This window comes from Vulpes lagopus, chromosome 2, assembly GCF_018345385.1.
Source record: "Vulpes lagopus strain Blue_001 chromosome 2, ASM1834538v1, whole genome shotgun sequence".
In the NCBI taxonomy this organism is placed as follows: domain Eukaryota; kingdom Metazoa; phylum Chordata; class Mammalia; order Carnivora; family Canidae; genus Vulpes; species Vulpes lagopus.
This window is the reverse complement of record NC_054825.1, coordinates 111,795,956-111,823,198: the sequence shown is the minus strand read 5'-3', so window position 1 is coordinate 111,823,198 and position 27,243 is coordinate 111,795,956. Positions and strand designations below refer to the sequence as shown.

Below are 27,243 nucleotides of genomic sequence, written 5' to 3'. Positions count from 1 at the left end.
GAACGCTGGGGGCCCGTGGTGGGAAAGTCGAGAGGTCTTTTGTCTCTGGGACACAGGCCACGCTATCATTTTGAGAGCAAATTCTGGAGCAGAAACCAAGAAGATGTGCAGCGCTGAGGCCTGGAGTTGTGTGAGGAGGGGGCGGCAGAGGCTGAGGTCACTGGGGCACAGTTCCCCTGCTGTCCCCAGAACCCCGGGTGTCCGGGCAGAGAAAGGCTCAGCCTCCCTAGGGGTGGCCAGCGCTGGGCGGCAGCTGAGCGGGGGCTGGAGACAGGCCAATGGGGAGATGCTGAGTGTGGGGCAGACGTGAGACACAGTGCCTGGGTTAGGACGCAGAGGGCACTGGGTTCAGCTGCCCGCGGCCGATGCCGGGTTTGGGGTGTTTCCAGCCCTCCTGTTGCAGTTTGCCCGGAACGTGAGGATCACCTGTCCTCGGGATGGCGAAGGCCGTGTGGCCCGCTGCTTCTCCTTGTCAGGAGCACGGCGTCTGGTTCCCCCACGGTCCCTCCTACACAGTGTTGTAAGCTGTGGGCTTGTGCTTAGACGTCTGCACAGTTTTCGAAGTCTTTACATTACGGGTTGATAGACAAGAAAGAGAATAGGTTCTTCCTTTCCTGCTCTGATGTTTACCCCCTTTTACTTTCTGGCTGCCTGTCTTCCCGGATCCTTCTGTCTTTGCTGTTAGCTGCAGAACTCAGGAGGGGAGGGGATGGGAGACGAGGTGCCGACAGGGAAGGACAGGGCTGTTCTGCCACAGCTGGGCCAGCCTTCCCCCAGCACGACTGGGGACCACGACTGGGGACAGGGGATGTGCATTGGCGCCGGGACACCCTCCCATCTGGCTGCCCTGCTCACTGGTCGGGGACAGTCTGCCTTCTCCTACCATCCTCCCTGGGCTCTGTCCTCCATGCTGTCCTGTGTTTTCTCAGTTCGCGTTGTCTTAGGAGGCAAACACAAGTGAAAATGCTTATTGTTTGTTGTGTTGTGACTTAAGAGGCAACATCTCTCACTGAACTGTCGTTCCGTTTGCAGCTTTATTCTCCAGTATTTTGTTGCCTGTTTGTGCTGGCGGTTGGTCGGCCAGGTTTTGTAACGTGAACTAAATTCCATAAAATTAATATTTGTGGCAAATGAATAGGGTTCCATATACTAGTGATGATAACCAAAGATCCACTTGGGGGTTGACATCTAAATCCACACAGTTCCTAGAGTGTGTGACCCTTGGTCAAACTTTAGAAGTTCTCTGCCATCACCAGCTGTGTGCTGGATGCTGGAGTGTTGAGCGTTGCCACACATGGGAGTCTGGAGGTGCAGCACGAGATGAAGGAGTGTAGAATTAAAGGCCAATCTTCGACCCCCCTTGGGTGGCTTCCCGCCTGCAGGTCTGCAGGACTCTCTGAAGCTCAGTGTCTCTTATTCATTGCCTCACCCTCCCACTCCCAGGGATGAATCACAAACCACAAGAACTCCTCCCTATCAGGGTGATGTAAGCTGGAAAGTCCTCACAAATGCTCTCACCTGTTGGGAAAAACATTAAGACATTATCTCCCCTTGCAGAGTTTATGCTTTGGAAAGCCAAAGTTTCTTATATGAAATGAAGGAGAGAAGTGTCGAAGGCAGAAAGTTAAGTCTTGCCATTGCATTCAAAGGAAAGAAGAGAACCCTTGGGGCTAAGTTACTGTGGGTACAGCTTCGTATGTCACCAGACTCGCTGCACATCGTGAGGAAGGCAGCTTGGACGGATCTGATTCCCGAGTGCAGGGCTGGAGACACAGAAGGGGATAGGACATGCCCTGAACACAGGAGCAGCCTTTGTAAGGAGCAGATGGCATCGCTGGGAAGTGGAGGGACATAGGTGGGACGGGTAACTTGGTACAGACTTGCTTTGTGCCACGGTGCTGGGTCAGCGGGGCATATACCACACAAGTATGGATCGCCCTCCGTGTGAAATTAGTGTTATATGTGTCCAGGGTCACGGCTGCATCTGAGCACACCAGCTCTGACATGAATTATTTCATGCTGCTCTGAGATGCTTTTAGTATCAGAAGCTTTTCAAAGGTATAAACTCTACGAACGATTTATAACCATACTCATTTGCTTGAGAAGTTAAATCCCTTCTTAAAAAATGAAGTTTATTGTAAAAATTGTGAGCACATACAGAACAAAAGAATATGATAAATCTCCATGGATCTGTCACAGGTACATAATTTCAAAATTATTAAGTAAAGGCCAGTCTTGTTTTATTTATGCTTCTACCCCCTACCACTCCCCTCCCCCCACACCAATTCCAGATTATTTTGAGGCAAATTCTAATCATCATAATGTAATCCATAATGTATCTGCCTTCCTTTCAAAGAGTAAAAGTTGGGCAACATCAACACCTACTTGTTGGTGGGTAAAATCCATATGAACAAGCTTATTATTTTCCTCTAAGGTTAGACCTTGCACCTCCTTCTCTGTGTCTGCCTTGGTGTTCTCCATCTCTCAGCACCGTGTGTGAAAATTAGCACTTGACCTCTTGTTCAGCTCCTGGAGGACGGCTGGCGCTGACCATCTCTACCTCAACTCTACCCACGCTCCGAGGCGAGTTGTTGACACACCTGGAGGTTGTTTCTGTGTAGGCTATCCATTCTCAAAAGTATGCCAACGACCATCTGGAAATGCCCTTGAGTTTGGTAGAACTGAGTACATTTGTAGCAAGAGATTTCTCCCCTGGTTAAGGAAGGCTAGGCTGAAGAGAAGACCAGTCTCTCTAGCAAATGTTTATGATGCGTCGGGTTATGAAAGGGGCCTTCCTTGGTTCCAGGGGCTTCAAGCAACTGATAAGCCAAACCGTGCAGACCACCAGAGAAGTACTTCAATCATGAAGCTAATCATTAGCTTCTTTAACATGCAGGCTACATACAAAGGTATAAATTGAAGGAGATGATTTGAATCTGGTGGAGTATAAGCGCGTAGACGTTCTGAGTGCTGTCCACACGGCAAAATGCTGGGTGCCATGGGAATATGAAGCAGAGATCACTATGGAGTTAAGATGCAGAAGGTCTTAGAAAGAGGGGTTCTGGGAAGTTGGCTCCAGGTGGGCTTAGCACGGGGACACCCAGACAGGTGGAGCAGGAAGGGTCTGGGATTGTCATATGCGAGGTCAGGTGAGATTTATCGCAAATGACTTTACACGATGGAGGGAGGAGTTAGAACACATAATAGGGAGTGAAGAGCCACTGAAGGTTCCAGGAGCAAAATGACAGGACGGAGTTGCCCGTCAGGAGGTGAGTCCACTGTGGTTCCAGGAGAGCCCAGAGAAGGCCTGTTCCAAAACTCCAGAGGAGAAGATGTGAGTGTAGCAGGTCCCTTACCCGGCTTTCTGTGAGGACCGTGGCAGCTTCCTCACCTTCCAGAGAGAAGCAAACAAATGGTGGCCCAGAAGAAGCAGATGTAGCTCAGGGAACAGATGAGACCTTTATGGGCTTGGAGAGATTTGAGAAAATCCAGCCCCATGGCCATAAATCAAACAGGGTAAAATGAAACAGCAATGATACAGGAAGAAGAAAGCATTCTTCCAGATTTACAGTAAGGCTGTTCAAAAAATTCTGAAAAATTGGGAAAATGCTGGGGGAGAACTGGAAAACAGAAAATGGGATCAGAAAGAGAAGGAAGCTTCATTAGCTCCCCATGTGTCCTGTCCTGTTGGGGAGCCTCTGTATTCTGGGCTTACCAAGAAAGAAGGCACCAGCACCCTCCTTACCTGTGGGGAGACCACCTGCCTCTGGGAGTGACAGATGCCTGGGATTTGCTGTGTGTCCAGCCTTTCTGCTCTGTTACCTTGGTGACCTTTTGCATGTAGGGCCCTCTGCAAATAATGTTACAGGCAGTTATGAACAAAGGGGAGAAGCACGGGGCAGTGACTGGCCAGGGAGCAGGCTGGGAGAGCTGGAGGTAGGAGTGGGATTAAAGGTAGGGTGGGTGGGGACCCCAGTTCCTCACCTGTCGGGAGCCAGTGAGCGACAAGCCCAATGCACCTGCCTAAGGCGCTCGCTCGTCTTTCTCCCTGAATCCTTTCCAGTGAAGGCGTGTGTGCTGACACTAACCTCAGGAAGGTGGTGAGCAAGAGCTCGGCCATGGGCCTGGAAGGAGAGAGGAGAAAGCCCTAGAACCTCAGCAATCATTTATTTGTTCACCTTGGTTCAATTTGCAAGTGTCTGTATTAATGCAGAAATATTTTGGAGAAGCATGAATTTTAAAACGTTTCTTTGTGATCATGATGCTTATTTCTGGTTCACTTCCAGCCTCTTTCAAGTAGGAGTTCTGTTACTTCCATAAATAACTCCTGAATGTATTCCTAGATCCTACTTGGTGCTTCCTGGTTCCTAAATCCTCTCCTCACCCCAACCTCCCTCCGAAGACATCAACCCATTGTTCTGGGTGCCTGTTGGGCTTCGTGTCCTGCTGTCCCCTTGGCATCAACGTGGTAACCACTGGGGATCTTGTGCCTTCCCCTGGGTCGGCTCCCCAACCATTCATCCCCATCTGGGACCAGCTGGAACCAGCGGCCACTGACGTGCACGTGTACCTGGCGGGCCCTGTCCCCCACCTGGGAGTGTCTCTGCCATGTGTCCACCCGCTGTGTTCAAAGCGCCATTGTCCCTAATCAAAGTCAACCAGGCTTTCACATTAGAGCTTTCCTGTTTCCCATAAATAACTTTCTGAATGCATTACATTGCTCTTTTTAAACAAAAATAACCTGTTTATTGACATGGGTGGCTATAAAGAATTTTCCGGGTGAGGAACCCTGGCCGGTTCCTGTTTTTCCTACTGCAGGGATGGAAGGGGACTGTTACTCAGCTTTCTTTATCAGAAAGAGGATCCGAGTGTCACCCAGAGCTCTGCCCCTGAATGCACCTGTCCTCAGCGCCCGCTGGCACTCCACGGAGAGCTGCACGGGGGAGAGTGTGGCTGTCTATTGATGTTTATTTGATGGTAACTTTTTAGAACAAGCGCGTCAGGTGTGTGTGACAAGTCAAGGCTATTTTTAACAGCCAATGGTAAGGAGATGGTAAATGCCTCAGTGTCTTATGCCAACTCCTTTCTGCTTGTCTCATTGTGTGCCTTCCTGGTCAGAGAGGACCCCTGCCCACCCCACCCCCAAACCCCCCACCCCCGTCATGCCATCTAGCACTGCCAGGGGCTCTGAGGTGGGGGGTCTGCACGACTGTGTGGAGTTGGCCAACAAGCTCTGAGAACCCCTCATCTCTTCCAGGTAGCCCGACCTCAGCAGAGCCTGGGCTGTGGGCCCTTCCACCCCCGGGTACAGTTGGCTTTGAGCTGTGGGGTGAGGAGTTTCCTCTGAACCTGGAACCAGAGTTTCTGCAGCACAAAGCCAGGCTCTCAGGATTATTTTGGAGAGTGTGTATGTGTGTGTGGAGGAGCGTGCACACACATGGCCCAGGGCCGGCAGCATGTACCCTGTGTCCACATGCACACATGTGCCCCAGGCCCCGGTCCAGTAGCACATACCCGTTATTCACATGCACACACGTGGCCCAGGCCTGGGAGCCCAGCATAGATAAGTAGGCAAGTAGTTTCAGAGTCAGTGGGAGTATAATGACCAAGGGAAAGGGGAGGACAGGAGGAGATGGGGTGGACAGCCAGAGAGGACAGGAGGGGGCTTAGGATGCCTACCCAGGGTGCAGCCCAGTACAGCTCCCACCCCAGCAGCCTCTGAAATGCTCTTAAAGCTGTGGGCATGAGAGAATGTTGGAGCCCACCTCTGCTTTCAGCTCGGCTCAAGTGTATCTTTCAGCCAAGAACAAGGCTTCCTTATTGGAAGGCAAAGTGTTTGAAGGAGGCAAGAGTTTCCTGGCTCTCTGCACACCGAGGCCACATCTTCCCCATGCAGGTGGCAGGGGGACTGTGGTCCCTTTGATGCTCCAGGGTCTGCGAGCCGTCTTTTCTCTAAGTTGGTCTCCTGGCCACAGAGAAATGAGTCTGGTCTTCTCCACTAGATGAGCACTGCCATCACAATCACAGGAGATCTTGTAGAGGAATAAGCATATATTATTATTGTTGTTGTTGTTGTTATTCAGAACTGAAATTAAGAAAGAAATTTAGAGGTATCCACCTAGCATCGTCTGCAGGTGAACAGTGTTCCCCTTCCCCCACTGCACTCACAGAACCGAGAGAATCATCTGAGAAGTTTCTGCCTCACAATAGCTTCCTGCTTGAAGATGGGGAGTTCAGACAGTGATAGGATGTAGCGTCTTATTAGTATCTGTGGGTTAACTGATTAATTACAGTTATTATCTGGTGTTCAAGTAACAGATGGGTATCATCAGCTGGCTTTTCTTATCTTCCCTGAATTTTGATGGTTTCAGGGTGAAATATCACTAACGGGTCAGGATTTGTGCAGCGATGCAGCCTCGACCCTGCGTTTGGTCTCTCTCCCACCCTGTCCTCACCCCCAGCCTCCTCCTGCAGAGCGCATGTCCTCATACCACTCTGTATTTCTTTAATCTCCACTGAGGACATTTTAACAGGTTTTTCTTCCTGTCAATTTTTTCCCCCAAATTGAATTTTTTTTTCCCAAATTGACTTTAGAGTAGACACACAACCCGTGACGTGTCAGCTGGCAGGACCCCACAGAGAGGTGGTGGGGCTGTGTCACTGACTCTAACTCATAAGTCAGGATGAAGTGGGGGCCGAGGCTGCCTCTGTCAGGAACCCAGATTTCAGACCCTCTGGCTCACCACTGAGTCTGTGCTATCCTCGCCATGAATCTGAACATGGTTGTAATCTTGCCCAGTGGGCTCAGATCTCTGGTGCTGCTGATTCCTGGATGTACTTAGAGACCCCAGCTCACCCCTGAGCTCCCATCCGGGCTGCTCCATGATAGGGTCCAGCTCCGACCTTGACTCAGGCTTGCCAGGCCACCCCTCCTGGACCCTATTACCCTGTTTCCCCCTTCAGCCTGTGGTCTCCATTGATATCAGAGCATAAAGATGAAGGCAAATGCTGAAAATTTGACTTTAGCCATTCTTGTTGGATCACACAATTGTGGCTCTTGACGCTGCGTGGTGGCCTTTCCCATCCTGACAACTAGCTGGGCTGCTGTGACCAAATTTGAGTATCTGTCAGTATCAAGCAGGGTCATTCCCAGGCGGGAGTGGACACTATTTGCCTTAGAATTCCTTATTTCCATATCCAGCGATCAGGGCTGTCAATGCTTTTACCTGATGCAGCCCCAGCTTGGTGGGTTGTAAGCAATTTTGAATGGAAACAGTTACCAGACACACCTTCTTAAATATGTTACAAATAGACCAGAACCAGAATGACAAGCTGGGGATTGTTGCCTCTCTCTGACTTCTAACAGCCGTGTCACCTCATTTCTCAGATGTGTCATTCTACTTGTCTGTAGGGCATCGGACAGGTTGCTCTTCAAGGCTCTGATAAAAAGGGCAATGGGGAAATTGCATTTAACTCACATGTTAGACACAGTGGAACTGTGGAGAAATTGTTCTTCCTCTTACCATCTGTAGGAACTAGAAGTTGTCACATCCCAAATGCGACAAAGAAAATTGTGAATAAAGTGCTCTTAGGGGTGAGGGTCACATTCTGAAATGGTATAAAGTGGCACATTTTACTTGGGCAATCGATCTCTTAAAGCGTATGATTGTGCTTGTGTTTAAGGAGAGATAAGCATTAGAAACCAATCATCTCAAAGTTCGTGAGTGATTTTATCTCATGTTTCAGCTTTTCACCCCCTGTATTAACTACTCTTTGATGTGGGACAGATTATCCCAAACTTATCAGCATGAAAAGCAAACATTTACTGGGATACTGTGGCTATGGGTCAGCATGGTTGGGTGCCTGTGGCCTAGGGTCTCTCAGGATGTTGCTTCCAGGTGTGAACCAGGGCCGTGGTCTCACTTGAAGGCTTGACCGGTGGGCAGTTGCTTCTCACTGCATCCGTGTGACTGTTCACCAGCCGCAGTCCCAAGCCACATGGCCATTGGCACTGGTATTTGTCACCCTGACTTTCCAAGTCCTCTGGCGTCTGCCTCTCCAAGCAGCCCACACCCACATTCTTGCACACTGCCCACTTCATCAGGGAGATCTCGTTCAGCAGCTAATGTTCCCTCCTCAAACACCTTGTGGGCTCCTACCATGTCCCAGTGCTGGATTCCTCACCTGTACATCTGGGACCTCTCTGCCACCACTATCCAAGGGCCAAAGATCCACTTGTCCTTTGTGTCTTCAGGGCCCCAGGGGTTCAGAGTCTTGCAGACACTTTGGGTTTGAAACTTTGGCAAGCTTGGAAGATTGTAGATTATTCACACCATGTACTCTGGGTCTCTTCATCCACATCTTCCAAATTTTGTCTCATTTGAAATACCTCATCAGTGATAATAAAGATAATGATCTCACTCAGGAGCTGTTTGATGTATGCTCTTTATTCTGGCTACTTTCTTTGGCATATGGTTCTGCATTTTTAAAACAGCAGAGAATGTGCAATGAGCACTTTTTGCCTATACAAGTGGTCCATGGATGCGGAAATTTTGAAAGCTGCTATCTATAAAGAAGTATATGTTTTTGTGACATACTTTTTGCCTAAAGAATGTGAAATCTGGCCTTTTGTGTCTGTTCTGTGTCTGTGGAGATGTCAGAAAGGATTTAAATCTTATAAAAATACACATATCACCAAAATGTTTCAATATAGATATATTATAAACTCAATTTCCGATTCAAGTATGTTTTTTAAAAGGCAGGAAACGGACAGTTTTCATAGAGCCTATTTTTTATAGTTTTTAAAAATACTCACATTAAAAGAAGTTTTAATTGTGGTAAAATACACATAACATAAAAGTTACCTTCTTGGGGTGCCTGCCTGGTTCAGTCAGTAGAACATGTGACTCTTGATCTGAGGGTTGTGAGTTTAAGCCTCACTTTGGGCATGTAGCCTCCTTAAAAACATTACCATCCTAATCATCTTTAGGAGTATATGCTGGGACATTAAGTTCATTCATAGTGTTGTACATCCATCCCCACCATCCACCTCTGCTCCCCCATCCCTCAGTCCCTGGCACCACCCTTCTGTCTCTGTAAATTTGACAGCTCTAGGAACTTCATATAAGTAGAATCATACAGTATTTGTCCTTTTGTGACTGGTTTATCTTACTGAGGGTAATGTCCTCTAGGTTCATCCGTGGTGTAGCAGGTGTCAGAATTCCCTTCTTTCTTAAGGTTGGATAATATTCTCCTGTATTTATACACCACATTTTGTTTATCCATTCATTTGTCACGTGGGCATGCCGGTATCTCATTGAGAGTATGTTTCCAGTTCTTTGGAGTGTGTATCCAGAGGTAGGATTGCTGGATCCTGTGGTAATTCTACATTTAATTTTTTGACTAACAGCCATACCATCATGTATTCCCACCAACAGCACACAAGCACCCCAATTTCTCCCCATCCTCACACTTGTTGCTTTATGTGGTTTTTTTTTTTCCTTTATTACGGGTGTGAGGTGGTATCTCATTGCGGCTTGGTTTTGCAATTCCCTGATGATGAGTGATGTCGAGCATCTTTTCACATGCTTGCTAGTCATTTGTATATCTCCTGCGGGGAAATTATCCTCATGTTTTATAAACAAAAAACAAAACATACTGGCATTTGAAAATGGTACTTTATAGCATTTCTATAGAACAAACAACCATCGGGATTTGATACGTGACCAACCAGACCACTTAACTGAGTGGAACATTGTTGATGTTACCAGGAAGATGGATTGGCTTAGAGGCCATCAACAACTTTCACAGAGTGTGCCCTTGGCCCGTGTTCCCCCCAGGAAGGTGCCCCGTGACGTCTGCACTTCATGACGTACAGGGGAATAGCTGGAGCTCTCGTGGTCATGAGCAACCGGCCCAAGTGTGCCTTGCAGAGCAAGGCTCCAGTTTCAGACACAGACTTCTGATGAGGGTTCAGCTTTGTGCTTTCGTCATTTCTGGATCAATCTGCTAGAAGAAAATTGCCTTTCAATACTTTTTCTATTTTGGGACCACTAATCACTGTCCTTTTCAGATCACAGGCTCAGGGAAGATAAAGTAGCTGGCAAGCCCTCTTGATGGCTTCCACTTTGATTTAGTTATAAATGTGTAATTGGGCTCATCATCGTGATGTGAGGCAGACTCTCAAGGCTGTGAATTTCTTATCTGAATCTCTTGCTGAGGCTGGCAGGGCAATGCGAGCTGAGCAAGGCCATCTGCTCTGCTCTGACATGGTCCTGCCTCAAAGACAGTTGCTTCCCTCTTCCTCACTCAGCTTCCTTCCTGGGGACCTGGAGACAGAACACCCGATTCCTCCCCTGAGCAAGACTTGGAACAAGTCCTGCGGGAGGGATTTTTCATTTACTTTGGGTTTTATTCAGGGACCAACTCCAGCTGGCCAGGTAATCTTAGCAACCAACTTTGTCTCAAGTAAGGACTGTGTCAGCTCCAGAATTTTTCCAATGGAAACACGATTCTTAAAGTAATTTGTGTGTGTGCTTCGTTTCTGTGCCTGTATTCTTTCCTGTGTGCTTTGCACGATTCTCTGCACAAGTGGGGACATAACCTCATGGGGTCTTCACAGAAAAGAGGGTGGGACTGAGCTTCTGGAGTTTTTGCTGGAGGTCTTGTCCAAAAAATTTCTGTAACCTGAACATTCTTTAGGTTTGGTAAAAATGGGTGTAGAATAAAAAGAAAAAGCTGGCACACAATCAAAAGCACAGTAGCCATTGTCAAGAGTTTTATAAGCATATTTTGAGTCAGTTAACCCTTGCCTTTGTATTTTTAATGCAGATTGAGGGATGTTTTGACTAGTGCATAATTCAGATACTCCATAAACTAATCCAGAGCGTGAGTGCCTGAAGACAAATTCCACGGGGCCCTTCCTCACCTGCGTTAGCACATCAGGGACCATTTCTCTGCAACCTGTGCCTGTAGATTTTGTCCTGCTTGGAAAGCTGCCTCAACAACCAGGAGACTGCAGGCTGGACTTACTTAGTGCTGAGTCTTCTGGGTAGAGTATAAATAGGCACATTTTAAGATGTGTGCTGGTTTTCCTTCCTTGAGAGTCCCATAAACAAATGACTATTTTCATCATTCTCGTAACTTCTACACTCCCCATGTAACACTCCCCATGTTGCTGATGATCTAGAACTCCTCTCCTTTACTGAAAAAAAATAATAAACCAGTAGCTATTTCAAGTATAAATGACTAGACCAAATTTGGTAATACGCGGTTCTACAACATTGCTCTTTTATTCATTCTTCACATTTATTAATCACGTGCTGTGGGTCAGGTAGCGAGATATTCTGATAGATTCCAAACTCAGTACAACATGGCTGGGACATGCAGGCTACATGGGCATACTGTCACACGTGCAAATTGTGGTGGCTTCATGTTCAATGCCATCATAAAAAATATACAGAGTACTTTGTACAAGTAGGGGACAAGGAAAAAAAAGTAGGGGACAAGGTACATGACTCCTCCTGGGAGACTGGCTGGGGGTGGGGCACCAGGGCTGATCCTGTGTGGGGGTATGGAGAGAAAGGCAGGATGGGCAGACATGAGAGCATGAACAAAGGCCCTGAGGCACAGACAACGACCCTTTGCGAGGGCTACGACTTGTTCCTTACACCTGAAGATGGGGTCATGGGGGGGGATGTGATAGTAAAACTAAAGCAGAATGTCAGATAAATTAATATCCACAAAGTTCCAGATGGAATATACACATAGAAGTCCACGATCCAGAAATAGAATCGAGGTGGGGTCAGGCGATGACATGTTCAGATTAATGGTAAAGAAGCCATCATAGTATTTGGAAGAACAAGTCCAGATGCAGTAGAATGGGATAAGAATTTGAGAAATTCACGGATCATTTAGGAGAAATTTAAAGATTATTAACATGACATTATTGGCATCAAAATATTTGGCTTAGGTTTTATTAAACCAAGGATTAAAATAGAGCCATCATTCTTTTTTTGTATCTTTAATTCCAGTTAGTTACATTCACTATAATATTAGGGTTAGGTGTGCAGTATAGTGATTTAACACTTCCTTACATCACCTGCTGCTCCTCACGACAGGTGCCCTCCTTCATCCTCATCACCTGTTTCCCCAACTCCCACACCTCCCCTCTGGTGACCAGTAGTGTGTCCTCTAGAGTCAAGAATCTGCTTCTTTGTTTCTCTCTCTCTCTTTTTTTTCCCTTTGCTCATTTGTTTTATTTCTCAAATTCCACATAAGTGAAATCACATAGTATTTGTCTTTCTCTGACTTTTTTTTATTAGCATCATACTCTCTAACTCCATCTACATCATTGCAAGTGGCAAGATTTCATTCTTATTTGTGGCTGAGTAATATTCCATTGCATATATATATATACCACATCTTCTTTATCCATTCATCCGTTGATGGATACTTGGGTTCTTTCATAATCTGGCTATTATTGATAATGCTGCTGTATAGGGGTGCATGTATGTTTTGACTTAGTGTTTTTGTATTTTGGGGGTAAATACCCAATAGTGGAATTACTGGATCATAGGATAGTTCTAATTTTAGCTTTTTGAGGAGCCTTCATACGATTTTCCACAGCGTCTGCACCAGTTTGCATTCCCACCAACAGTGCATGAGGGCTCCCCTTCCTCTGCATCCCCACCAACACCTGTTGTTTCATGTGTTTTTTACTTTAGCTATTGTGACAGGTGTGAGGTAACATCTCACCATGGTTTTGATTTGCATTTCCCTGATGATGAGTGATGTTGAGCATCTTTTCATCTGTCTGTTGGCCATCTAGATGTCTTCTTTGGAGACAGATCTTTTCATGTGTTCTCTACTGGATGAGGAATTCCACAGCCACATTTGAGGAAATATGTTATAGGATTGTGAGGTAGAAACGACCCCAGTTGTCCAAAAGAGGAAGTGAACGTTCAGAAAAGTACAGAGCTTTCCAAGGTCACATAGCTGTGTGGCTGAACCAAGACTGGGCCCGGGTAACAGGTTATAATTTGTATTTATTTATAATTCTTGATAGTATATACACCTGCGCTTTGATACAGAGAAATCTAAAGAGCTGCCTTTTTTACTGTGGATGGTAGGGATATTGGAAAGAAGGACAGAGTTCACGCTCTGGACATCAGGAGGTCCTTGGAAAGGTCTCCTGGAAACTTTAGCTGCTAATTGTGGGTGTGAACACTTCAGCCAGAAGGAACCAGGCTATAGCTTAAGTAAAATACTGATTTTCAAAATTTGCATGGCTTGCTTGAATTGGTGTTGATCAACCAGTGATTATTAAGAGATTTTGTAACATCTATTTGATCTGTACTTTGTTTTTCTTTATTGATCAAATACTGGTGTTGGACCTTTTGGTTCCCTTGAGGTCTGATTCCAGGGCAAGCATTTTACCTTGATGATCTGCATGAGGCTAATTGCTCAGACCTGTTGCCACCATCACTTAGTCAAGGAGGTGGCCACAAAGTGGTGACTTTTTTGCCCTAACCTTACTCTTTGAGCATAGCTAACCTAGTGTGTGTGGTCTGGAGGATATGGAAATGCCAGGATGAACCGAGGTACCACCTTGCACACCATGACCACCGGGGCACCCAAACGCAGCCTGGAGCTCAAGGACCTTGCTGCCCTCCAGAGGTACACGGTATCACTCCCATGATCTCCTGTGCCTTTCTCATTCCTATGTAGTGAGAGCTCAGCAAGGAGGAGTTAAGGATCCATGTCTGCCATGTTGATCCACATCAGCATCAGCACAGCCCAGCTGAGAAATGAGCTTGCAGTTATGACCACATGCATGGTCATGCATAGGGCATGCATTGACAAGCATGAGAGCATGGCCTTCCAAAGGGACACATTGTCCCCAACACACCACACGCAGAACTCTAGGCCTATGGAAAGGTGGTGGCTTCGAGGACCTTGGCGATTCCAGACTCACCAGAGTGTACAATGTGAAGATATAGGAGTCTGAGCAGGAAGAGAGAATATAGGCTTGGAAGGGCTCCATAAATGGCAGTGCAGTCAGGGGTTCAAGTGTGGCTTGTTGTGGACAGGTGTGGAGATGGGGGGAGCAGGACCAGATCTAGGTTGGTGGGGCTGTACCCAGGAGAGGGGTGGAGGCAGCCTTCAGGAAGTGGTAGTGGAACACGGGAAGTGGTAGGTTCCAGAAGCATTTAGCAAGTAGATGTGGTGGTTCGCTGCAGATGGTGCAGGATGCACAGAGATGCTGATTGGGTTGGAGCCAGTGAGTGCCATTGGTCAGGGTGGTGAGCCGGGCAGGTAAAGACTTGGGCAGTGGGGTGTGGGGAGCTCCTTTGTGGGCCTCTGAGCATCTTTCTTGTCTTTGATGGTGCACAGAGCTAGATAACTATTCCCTAAGGTTCGGAAGTGTTTCTGCAAAGCTGCTCCTTCTTCTTGGAGGGGTCACAGGAGTTGTCTGAGTTGAGGGAAGGGAAAGCCTGCCCTTTGCAGCTCAGGTTTGGGAAGTTTTCTGTTGGTTGTAACTCTCCCGTTTCATGTTCTGGTCTGTCTCCTGTGAGAATAATAACTATAAATATCATTAGTACTTTTCTCTTGTTCTGCCAGTTATAATGTAGAAATTTGTAATTTTTATTGAATTCGCAATTTCATGTGGCTTAGCCTAATTTGTTTATTATACCATTCAAGATTCTTTCCCTACAGTTATGCAATTCCTATTCTTAGAAAAGCTCATAGAACACAAAATAAAACAAAAGTGAGTGTAAGTGTTTGTGAGTGTACCCCAAGGAGAGGCACGACTTCATCTTTTTGACATAGCCCTTAAAATATCTTCTGATGTTCACATTTGGTACTGAGTATATGTTTTGGTGAGTGGTTCTAAGAACATTTTGTTCTTCAGTGAATGTCCCAAACATTGGCCATGACCGACTACTTGTCTCTCATGTAGTGTGTTTATTTCCCATTTGTTTGGAGCACTGGTCCAGTTGTGGGTGCACTGGGCTTTGTAAGAAGGATGATGCCGTCTTTGTTGACAAGGTTTATTCACAGTGAAGGCTGATGGAAACAAAAACTGAAGCATCACGGTCATGTTTATTGTGGTCTAGGAAGCTGAACAGAGCAAGGGAAATTAAATCAGGTATGTGTGTAATGCTCACGAGTGGCTTATACTGCTTGCAGTGTGCAACTGTATAAATAAGTTATTAAGGTTCTAACAGATTCTCCCTATACACTTAAAGTTTACCAAGTATTTTTTAAAAGATTTATTTATTTATTTATTTATTTGAGAAAGAGCATGCATACAACTTGGAGGAGGAACAGGGGGAGTGAATCTCAAGCTGACTCCCTGCTGAGTACAGAGCCCCACATGGCCTCCATCCCATGACCCTTGAGATCATGACCTGAGCCAAAACCAAGAACCAGATGCTTAACCCACTGAGCCACCCAGGCGCCCCTACAAAGCATTTTCAACCACTATTGAAGTTCCCAGAAACGCCGTTTAGAGTAGAGGCAAAAGCAAGGATCCAAAGAGAAGAAGGTCCTTTGTGTGCCCCCCACAGTTTCTTCAGTGTGTCCCCCCTGAACCCCTCAGCCATGGTGATGAAGCTACCATCAGAGGTGAAGCGCCACTATGCTTCCTACTTCTTCGGGGTGTGACAGCTGAGTCCTGGGGGACAAGGTGAGCTCCAGAGCACTGTATCCCATTCTCTTCCTCCCTCCCCAGAGCCATCTTTTCACGCTGTGCCTACTGGCTCCGTGTTGAAGCAGAGCTGCTCTGAGCGGGGATTCCTTCCTACACATCCAGAGTATGGAACAGGAGGATTGTCCATAAGCGCAGATCTCCGGTGAAGAGGCAGTAGGGACAATTCATACTCCATTTCCTGTTGTCCTTTCATTCTGCTCAGGCTGCCGTGACTAGGTACCCTGGACAGTTCTGGAGGCCAGGCATTGGCCAGTTTGGTTTCTCCTGATGCCCCTCATTGCCTGCAGACAGCCATCTCCAGGCTTCCTCCCACTCTTGTGTACACATGCATCTGTGGGGTGTCTGTGTCCAAACGCCCCCTTCCTGTAAGGGCAGCAGTCAGGTTGGATGGGGACCCACCCCAACCACCTCATTTTAACTTAATCCCCTCTTTGAAGGCCCTGTCTCCAAATACAGTCACGTTCTGAGGTCCTGGGGATTTGGGCCACAATGCATGAATTTGAAAGGTAGGCACAATTAAGCTCCTCTAGTTAATTTGGCTTAAGGGGCTATGATAAAACATTGCATAAATAAGCTAAATCAGAGAGTCCAGATATATTCTATTCAATCAAATTTACATGCCTCCCAACACAGCGTCTGATTCTATTCCCATGCTCTAAATTATGTCACTGTGTTAAGCTTATTTTTAAGTTTGGTTCCACATTCACACTGAGTACAGTGAGCCAGGAAGACACAGATGGTTTTGCATTAGGATGAGTTGGTTGCAGGTGAGATATTTGCTCACCTGTTGTGCTCACATTATGAAATCAGTCTTGTCCTGTGTGTTGCATTTTCCATCTCTTTTCATAGCCCCACAACCCCGCAGCTGGTGCTGATGGGTGTTGATAAAGAAGTGATCCACACAGGGCTAAGTGAGTCCTTCCAGACGTGAACATGTGGGTCAGGCTTGCACACAGGAGCTGATCTTACGTCCCCCAAGAGTGGACCTCTAACACGTGGGTGATTTGGAGTCTGCTGAGTCCCGTGTCTCCTGTGCTAACCATCTCTTGCCACCCCTGCAACAAATGTGTCCCTTGCCTGCCAACTGATAGCTAAATTGCCTTAGCGAAAAAGCTGTCACCTTACAATTCCAGCCAATTCTTGAAAGAGCAATATCCCAAATATCCCAGAAAGAGGAGGACCAGTGAATGAAATTCGTGTGAGGCAGGGAATTCTATTCCTATGATAATCTTGAAAGAGGAAGAAGTAATTTGACAAAATCTAGGACCATTTCTGATGCTTAGATGTTAAGTAGCTGGGAATAAAGAGATATTCATGAGATGTAAAGAAAACCTATCGCCACTCACTTGATGCAGCCCCATTCCTTCAGGAACAAAGCAAGGATTCCCACAAGCAAGTGAAAAGAAATCTTTTTACTGAACTACTGAGGAGGCATAAAACTGGCTGAACTAGTTCTCCAATACTAGTGTGTTTTAACAGAATCATCAAAATTGGGGGATGTATATACAATTCAATAAACTATGCTGGAAAATTGCATATGGGTAAAGAAGATCCTCACTTTATTTTTTAAATTTTTTTTTTTTTTTTTATGATAGTCACAGAGAGAGAGAGAGGCAGAGACACAGGCAGAGGGAGAAGCAGGCTCCATGCACCGGGAGCCCGACGTGGGATTCGATCCCGGGTCTCCAGGATCGCGCCCTGGGCCAAAGGCAGGCGCCAAACCGCTGCGCCACCAGGGATCCCCACTTTATTTTTTTTAAAGATTTATTTATTCATGAGAGAGAAAGAGAGAGAGAGAGAGAGAGAGAGAGGGAAAGAGGCAGAGACGTAGGTAGAGGGAGAAGCAGGCTCCCCGCAGGGAGCCCAATGTGGGACTCAATCCGGAATCTCAGATATCTTCTGGGGCGTCCCAGAAGACCCTCACTTTCTATTGTGCTCCAAAACAACCTCTAGATAGATCGGGTAAATAAAGATAAATCATAAAGAGGTAAAAGAAAATATGATTAAATATTTAACTTATCTCAGAATGGGTAAGCGCTTTTTAAGCAGATATGAAAAGGAAAGAAAAATCTCACAAAATAGATCATCTGACCTGACTTACTAAAATACTGAAAGCTGTTTATATGTCAGAATTTATAAACAAAATGATAAGACAATAAACTAAGAAAATATACATATGTAACTTTGATCAAGAGCTTAGTATGTAAAGAACTCTTAGAAAACTCTTACTAACACTCCAATCGGGAAAAAAAACGGGCAACAGACATGGATGTATTCTACAAAACAGAAAAATAATACAAACAACCACCAAATATTTTTAAACACTACTCAAATAAATGTAAATTAAAAGAGTAGACAGCTTTCGGCCATGCAAGTTGGTGATCTTTAAATGCAACAGTTAATCAAGTAGGTACTTTAACATTGCTGGGAAAGTATGAATTAATTCAAGCTTTTGGAAAACAACTTGACATATGTATCACTAGCCTCAAAGTTTTCGTGACTCTTCACTTGGTATTCTAATTTGTAGGGATGTGTTCTATGCAATTAATAAGACATTCATGAATTTATGTGCAAGAACACCCCTTGCAGTATTATTTTTTTACTGAAAAGAATCTAGCAATGAGGGAAGAGCTAAACTACATTACCCCACATAATGAGGAGATTATGCAACCTTCAAAAGTCTGCAGAACTGCCCATTCTGCAGTGGTAAGTGAAGAAATTGGGCCTAAGAACCCTGTGCACTGCACAATCTCAGTGTGTGGGTGTTCCCCTGTTACTCTCATGTCACTCAAATTATTCTTTGTAATACTCACCCTTCTTGTGAGGAAACCATTAATTGTGTAAATGATTGTTTATATTTCTCCAAATAGAATTCATGCTCACGAGATAGGAACTGTGTTTATCTTGTTTGCTTCTGCACCCCCGGTTTAGGGCACGAGGACATTCCTGGCATGCTGTGTTAGTGATGTGTCAGGCAGGCATTAAAATGCTTTTTCAATAATCTCTCCCTCCCCCTCCCTCCTTCCTTCCCCTTCTCCCTCTCCTTCCCTCTCCTCTCCCTCTCTCTCCTTCTCCCTCCCTCTCCCAATCTTTCTCTCTCTCTCTCTCTCTCTCTCTCTCTCTCTCACACACACACACACACACACACACACACACACACACTCACAAAGAGAGTGAGACCTAGGCAGACTCACAGGCACATATTGGAAGAGATTGGACTAAACTAATAGCACTGATGATATGAGATTTTTTGTTGAGGGAGGATGACATTATGTTCCCACCCTGTCCGTGGGACAGTGAGCATTATAAGCACTCCAAGGAAAGGAAAGCAGACTTTGAAATCCCTCCGTTCTCTTAGTGGGAATTGTTCACGATGTACACTTAGCTGGTGTTCCCAGTTGACAAAATTAATTTGTGACTGTTCCTCATTCCCATTGATTCCTTTGGTTCACCCAGTGAAATAAGAACGGGCCTCCCCCATCCTCCCACTGAGGGGCTGCCGTCCAGGGGGCCCTGTCCCTGGTCCCGTGGTTGGTGCTGGAGCCCCAGGGCAGCAGGTGCAGGGCTGGAGTCCCCTGGGGCCCAGCCCAGCTCTGAGCACCGCTTCTCCTTATGCCCGAGTCCCTGGAACTCACCCCTGGGTTTCCGGAGCCACTGCCCTTGCACGGAGTGGAACTTTAATAAAATGCATGTTTATGGTCCAGTCCCTGTTTAGGAAAGAAGAAAACAAAATTTGGAAGCAGATACTTTCTTTCCCTGGAAAGAAAGAAAAGGCCACGGAGTAGAGGCTGCAGCAGCCCGAGGACAGAGCGTCCCCTGTACCGTCATCACCAGTCCTTCCGGGACCGAGCAGAGGCCATTGGGAGCAGCTGGGGGAAATTTCTAGTGCAATTAGTTTTGTCAGCCTGTGTTTAAATGAGAGATTTAATGAGTGATCCTACATAATTTTAATTTTGGTTTTTAATTAATAGGGCTGAAACTGGGAAATGGCACTTTGTGTCTTCATATATTTAGCATATTTGACTAGTTTTTCTTCCTGCCTCATTAGTCCACTTGGGACATCTGTCCCATTTGTATTTGAGCGGACGACTCTGCGGCCCCCGCGTAAGGGCCACAAAAGGCCTTTGGTGGCTGAAAGTGCTTTATCATCACACGTGGTAGGGGTGAGGCAGGGAGCAGATGAGTCATGTGAATGGAGATAGTTGGCTGGAGAAGGAAATATAATTCTGGGAGGGATGTGGAAACTTCTTGTACTTGTCAAGGGGAAGAATTAGGGTGCCTCTGATCCACAGTATTTACTCAGTCCAGTGTCAGGGCTGTAATGTGGGGGCGACAGGGCCTGGTGCTGGCATGTTTTACTCCTCGTCCTGAGGGCATGGGCGCCCCGCGCTGACACGTGCATCTTGTGCGCAGCAGGTGAGGAGACGGATATGTGTGTGACTGGCCTTGCTTGCCTAGTTGAGGAACCCACACCACTTGCCCATTTCCAAGGTCACTGGAAGGTTGTGGCTGGCCTGAACTTGTCCACTTAACCACCCCCCAAGGACAAGTTCCAGCCACAACTTTCTGCTCCGGCACCTTCTTGAATGGTGTTGAGGGACCAGGAAGCTCTAGGGTCTTGAGCTACTTGGGACCAGGTATCTTAGCAGGTTCCTTTGAGACAGGTAGAGGTCAGAGTTGCCAAAACAAAAGCCAGAGCTGCTTTTGAACCGCCTGGGGAAACCAGGGAGCTCCACTCTGTAGACTTCTGCACTGTTACTGGCCTGTTACACCACCTGGGCCCTTGGATGGTTCCTTAAGGGTTTTGAGCTGCATCCCCAGATTGGTGACGGCTTTCATGTAGTAGCTTGGCCACTGAATCTGAAAATTCTTCCATGTGCAATTGTAAACTTCCCTCTGACCTGCAGATGCTGACCTGTCCCTGCTGCATGCCATCTGCACAAAGTGAGAAGTGCGTGGTGTGGCGGGTGAGGCCCATGGTGGAGCTCTCAGCCAGGCACCTGTGCCTGTCACCTGTGCACTGTGGGTCTCTTAGGGGAGGGGACTCTCTCTCTGCAGGTACAGATGCTCAGGACTAGTCTGAGGCGTCGTCGTCGTCCATCATCCCTCCCCGTCTGTCACGGGGACAGATGAGATGATGCCCGAGGCAGAAGTCAACCCTTGCTTCAGACAAGTGAATTCATGCCAGCTAGCCTTTGGCTGAGCCACATCCACAGTTCTGATCTCTGTCATCAGACGTCTCCGAGCTGCTGGCCTTCTTGCATTTCCTCACGTGCTGTACTGGACAAGAGCTGCTCGCACAGCCAAGACAAATGTGCCATCAGCTCTTGCTCTTTGCCATTTCTTCTCTGCTGGCATCTGTGCGCACAACTGTCTGTCAGGAATTGCATGGCTCCACGGCCGCCTGTCCCCGTGGTCATTTGCTGGAAGCCCTGCAGGTCCTGCCTGCAGTTCCCCACAGCCTTGTGTCAGTCATCACAGGGATATTATCATTAGGTGTATCCGAACCTCACCAATGCCATCATTTGGTGGATTCAGATGTTTTATTGTGGAAATATCATTCTCCTCTCCTAGTATCTAAAATTCCTCTAGAACTATTTTTTTAAAGGAAATCGGCAATAGTGGGACAAACTCATATGTCCCATCTAACATCCCCCTGGCATGAGAACAACAGTGCTGTTGGCCGGCTTTGCTTCTTGCTGTGTATGTTTCCAGTGGACGCGACACCCCTGCCTGTGCATTGGGCTTTGCGCCCCATGATGCTGCTCTGATTTTCCCCAGGGGGTCCTGACCCCAGGCCCAGTGAGGACCCTGTGCATATTCTCACAGGCGGTGCTTGATGGCTTCCAGCCTCCTGCTGTCCTGTCCTGGGCTCATCACCTCACCTGCTGAGTTCTTCCTCCCATGCTGTGAGGATGGTGAGGAAGCCAAAGTGCAGAAGGTTTAAGGGCCTCCCCAAGGGTCATGGGGCCAGTTCTCGACTCACATCCCAGTCCCAGGGCCCCAAGAACAGAGTAGCTGTACATTCCTGTTTTTCTCAGATGGGGTTCCATAAAACCCAAATGCTGGCAGGAGCGGCTCTGCTAACTGTGCCCCAGTTACCGGGACATCCACCTACACCGTCATGTATCTGATCAACAGCTCTGGGAGCCCTGTCCTCTTGGATAAAGGGGACTCAGGGATTCTGGAATGTTCTAGCCTATGCCAGCACCTTCTGCATTGTTTCACACTGGATTTTGGCCAGTGTCTGGCAGAGATTCCTGCTCCTACCATGTGCATCACAGCGTGCTAGCCTTGGGCTCAGGTGCACATGCATTGTTTCCCTCCTGACCTAAATGAGAGTTCCTTGAAGTCAGAAACCACACTGTATCGTTCTTTGATCTTCCTGAGCCACAGACCCAACAGGCGGGCAGGGGAGGAAGCATCACAAAAGGGTTTATCGAACTGCTATGATTTGTGCCAATCAATATGCATTTGCTAAGTTCACCCGGCTTGTGAGCGGCTCTATTTTGGGCAGCCCAGCCGCTGGTTCGGGAAGTGTGCATGTCGTGTGTGGAGACAGTCTGTGTCTGAACCCCCTCGGAAGGCGGGACAGGGCCAGCGCCCAGTAGTGAGCAAATTCCACCTGAGAGCAGAGAGGGAGGCAGGAATTTTCTTGTTGTTTGAAAGGAGTTCATGGCCACAAAGGGTGTCCAAAGGGTTCGTGTTTGGCTTAACAGTAATGACAAGACAGACACTTGGGGAAGCCTTCTGGGGCCAAGAATCAGAAGACCACTGGGGTCACGGTCACCTGGCTTCTGTGTAAATGACTTCCTCGCTTTCCTTACAGTTTAACCACAGCATTTCCTAAGCAAGAGGTGTGTTTTTCCAAGTTTGTGATCCATCTGTGTGCTTGCTTTTGTGTCTGTCTTTTGCTCATCTCTGCATTTGGGAGAGTTGCTGTGGTGCCGGATGCCCCTGCAGCTTGCCTGTCTCAGCGCTCCAGAATGTTCTCCCCCAAACCCCTCGCACCCATGCCCCCTGCCTTTGCACCAGACTGCTTGCTCCTGGCTCCAGGCTGTCAGGTGTGGCCCTGAGAGCTCGTGTGCACCTTTCCGCCCAGCACCTGCACTGCATAGTCCTGAGCCCTGGCCCTGCACCTCCCCCCTCTCCTGATGGGGCCTTCCGTTTTCCAAACTGGTGGCACAGTTCAGGTTCCCATCAGTTGGGCACCACAGTCCTCATTGCTCTGCATGGTGGCCAGCCTTTAATAGCCAGCAGGACTTAAAGCGCTGTGCAATATTTTAGGCTACAACCAGAAAGGAATATGGATCTTAGTTCTTTCAGAGAGTTTTAATTTTTTATTTGCCACCTTATGTGACATGAATAACAAATAGACTCTTGTCTGACCTCCAGCCACCACCCACCAGTCTCACCCGCCATGGGTCCCACCTTTGGTACCACCCACCAGCCTCACCCACAATGGGTCCCACTTATAGGGTACCACCCACCAGCCTCACCCACTATGGGTCCCACCTGCAGGGCATGCAGCAGGTCCACAGGGCTAAGCTCCACCACTGAGGTTATCAGGTGTACCAGAATCACCTGTATTGGTTTCCTTACCTGTCTGGACTGCTTTGTGCATGTGGCATCATTTACCACTGACGCTGGGTGCAGACACTATCACCGATATCGGGATCCTTCTCACAATAATGGCTTATCACTTTGAGTGGACCATGTGTTTTCTTTCTTGGTGGCATATAAATAATGGTGCACCTTATAGATTCTAAGTGTTTCCTGAGAGTCACTGGGTATGGTAATTAATTACTATAAATTGATGAACTTTGGGCAAGAAAAAAATTTCTACAGAAAATAAATTGAATACTTTGGGAATGTCTGGTATATAAAAACACAAATGAGAAAAGCGTTGGTGAAATAATTGTAAACGTTTGGGGGTATAATTGTCTAGAAGGAGTCGGATCCCAGGCCACTTTGCAAAGGTTTATTTAAGTTCTCCCCCAGTCCTCTACCTTGAGAATCACACTGGAGATGGGTGCTGGAAACTCTTTGCGACCATGGGCTAGGTCCTGTTTCTCTCCCTCCTAAGAGATGCACATTTTCTCAGGTGTCCATACCGTTGGAAATGGAGTGCATCTTAGATGAGAGGAAGTATAGGGCTCGATAATGGGGCGAGTTCTCACTTTCCAGCCAAATATATGTAGTCCTGGTTCACCTTATGACGCGCAGGAAAGACGCACTTCACACTAAGCTAATGCTGCAGATTGCAGAGTAGAGTCGCACTGTGACTCTGCTGGTCAACAGCTCCGAGGCCAGCAGGAACTCTTGGAGCTCTTGTTATGAGAGATAATTAATTCATTATTACTTACGTCAGGTTGAGTCACTTGCAACTGAAAATACCTTCATACAGCCCAGTATGCAGAGCCACGGCTTAACCTAACAAGAGAGTAGATTCACTTTTAAAGAAGCCCTGGGCCCTGCCCAAAACAATTGGCAAAATAAATATGAGTGTATGTATTTTAAGTTAAAATAGAGTATTTTGGGAATTTAGCTCTGTTTTCTCATGATTTCCTGATTCACCTGTGGCAGTGACTGGTCAGGGAGACATGGCTCCCCTGAAGGCGGCATCAGGAGTGCTCAGGCGGACTCAGGTGGGGAGCGTTGTCGGAACGGGGCCAGGTGCCTTCCCAAGGTGCTAGCACGGGCTGCACGTGACCCCCATGAAGCCGAAAACCTCTCAAGCTCTGCTTCTGGAGCATGAGCACACATTCTCGTACATTTGCACAGAGATGCACGAGGTGGCTTAACTAAAATGTACTTGAGATATCGTTTCAAGCAAATGTGAGGACATTGTCACAACTTTCACTCCAGCCCTGGTCCCTGCCTTATCACCCAAGCCCGCAAATCAGTGTTCTTGCCTCCGCCCTTTCTTGCCCATGGACAGCACTGAACAGCACAACTCCCCTTGATGTTGCAGATGTTCCATGTCTATGGCTTCTCGAAGTGTGGTAGTGTGACTGAGGAACTACGTTTTCGGTTTGTTTTTTCTTTTTCTTTTTTTTTCTTTTTTCTTTTGGAATACTTCTAGATTTACAGAAAAGCTGCCAAGATAGTAGAAAGGGCCCCCGTCTGCCCTTCACCCAGTTTCCATATCAACGTCTTGCACTGCCACAGGACATTTGTCAAATCTGAGACACAAGCATTGGTGTGTTATTGTGATTAACCCAACTGCAGGCTTTATCTGAATTTCACTAGTTATTCCTTTAATGGAACTAACTTTTACAATTTATTTAATTTCCGTTGGTTTAAATTTAAGGAGCCTCGTGTGGCAGGTGGTTCCTGATCGGACAGCTCAGCTGTAGGCAGTTTTCTCCATAAGAGCCAATGGTCCTTTGGGAACCATGGCCAAGGCTGCACCTCCCCAGCTCGGAGCCTGCCCATGGCTCCCTCTTCTCTCAGAGGCAAAGTCCGAGCTCTTGCCCTGGCCTGGAAGGTCCCTGGCCTCTCCATCCTCATCTAGGCCTTGTCGCTCTCACCCACTCCATTTAGCATTGACCCCTTGGAATAAAGGGAGACTCCGCTGCAGATCAGCTAGTTAGCGTCACCCAGAGAGAGACCTTCTTCCTTAGCAATGTGGGGTAAGCAGCAAGGCATAAAGGGGAGTCCCTGGGCTCCGGAGGCAGAGGGCTTGATCTATCTATGTCTTCAGCAGGTAAGTACTGATGGCCATCTACATGCCAGGCTGTGTCTACAGGGACCTTCCTTTCTAGTAGGAAGGATGAGAAAATGAAGAAATAAGCCAAGGTATACAGAGTGTTGAGAAGGAAGAGGAAGAAACACAAGAAGAATAGATGATGGCATTTTAAATGCAGGGGGACGCAAATGCAGCCTTTGCCACTTTCCAGTTGTGCCTTTGGGCACCAGGAGCTAACTTGGCTGAGCCTCTGTGTCTTCCTCCATAAAGTGGGACATGAATTCTGCTGGGATCTCAATCCTGAGGATTCAGTGAAATAGGCAGAATGACTGTCACTCAGGCTTCCAAGTAACATGGGGGTCTTCTCATTCTCCAGTGGTTCTAACCTCCGGTCGCAGGATGGGGAAGGGGGCGCCTGTACTGGAGATTTGGTCCTGGGGAGAAGGCGTAGCTGTGCTGAGGCCAAGGTTTAAAAAGCGCTGTAGGAAGAAGTGAGAGGGGAGACCTTCATTCAGAGGAAACTGCACCTTCACGTCCGGACTGGGGGGGATGTTGCTCAGCGCGCAGCCGAACACATCTTTCTCTTCCGTTTTCTTGGGGGATTTAATGAATAGTGTGGAGAGAAAGAAGCAAAGAAAATGTTATTATTATTTTTTTTTTGCTGGTAATTTCTCTTCTATTTCTCCTTCAAGATGGAGAGATCTGGAGGGGAAAGGCTGGGGCACAGGCTCTGCGCACCATCTGAACTGCCGTGCCTCAAAGTGCTCACTGGCCCCAATGGGAAGGGTTGTCTGCACCAGGGGAGGGGCTCCAGACTGAGGTGGAACACTCTAGAATGGCACACACTGGCATCAGACCTCCTGAGATGGTGCAGGGCAAAACATAATGAGCACTGGGTGTTAAATGAGACTGGTGAATCACTAGTTCTGTCCCTGAAACTAATCATATACTATATGTTAACTAAATTGAATTTATTTTTTAAGAGTTTTATTTATTTATTTATTCATGAGAGACAGAAGAAGAGGGAGAGGGAGAAGCAGGCTCCATGCAGGGAGCCCGAAGTGGGACTCGATCCCGGGTCCCCAGGATCACACCCTGGGCTGAAGGCAGCACTAAACTGCTGAGCCACCAGGGCTGCCCCAAACTGAATTCAAATACAAAGTTAAAAAATAATTAAAAAAAAAAGCTAAACAAACACCAGCACACACACACACACACACACACACCCCTATGCTGGGGTGTTTGCACGCATCTGTATTTGGATAAGAGAGAAACAGAGCCGATGTGGCCACATGCTGAACTACTTTTCCTGCTTTCTGAAGGTTTTAAGTTTTTATTTTTTTTTAAAGATTTTTATTTATTTATTTATTCATAGACACACACACACACACACACACAGAGGCAGAGACATAGGCAGAGGGAGAAGCAGCCTCCACGCAGGGAGCCCGACGTGGGACTCGATCCTGGTTTTTAAGTTTTTGAAAACAAAAAGTTGGAAGGAAAAAAAGAAAAAATACAATGGCAGAGAAACAGCCATTGAAGGACAACAAAGTATTCTGAATAAGATGTGATTTAAAAAAACAACAACAACTCATGGGGATTGGGAGACGATGAGCAAACCTTTCTCCAGTTGTGGGGATTCCCTTTCTGGGCCTGAGGTCCCTCAGCCTGCAGGCCCATCTGTCGCCTTATTCTGTCTGCTGGGTCTCTGACACCTTATCAAAGTCGCGTGGTAACAAGAAGGAAAGCAGGAGGGACAGAGCATCCCAGAGCGCTCCGAAGCCGCCGAGGTACCCAGAGCCTTAACAGCTCGTAGCCGGCTGTTGCCAGGGAGGCT

At 47.1% G+C, this 27,243-nt stretch overlaps 1 protein-coding gene across 3 annotated transcripts in view; it reads left to right on the top strand.

Annotated features, from left to right (window-relative positions):
• Positions 1 to 27,243, top strand: part of RPS6KA2 (ribosomal protein S6 kinase A2) — a 350,533-nt gene that overhangs the window by 132,814 nt on the left and 190,476 nt on the right. The gene's annotated exons all lie outside the window — the stretch shown is intronic.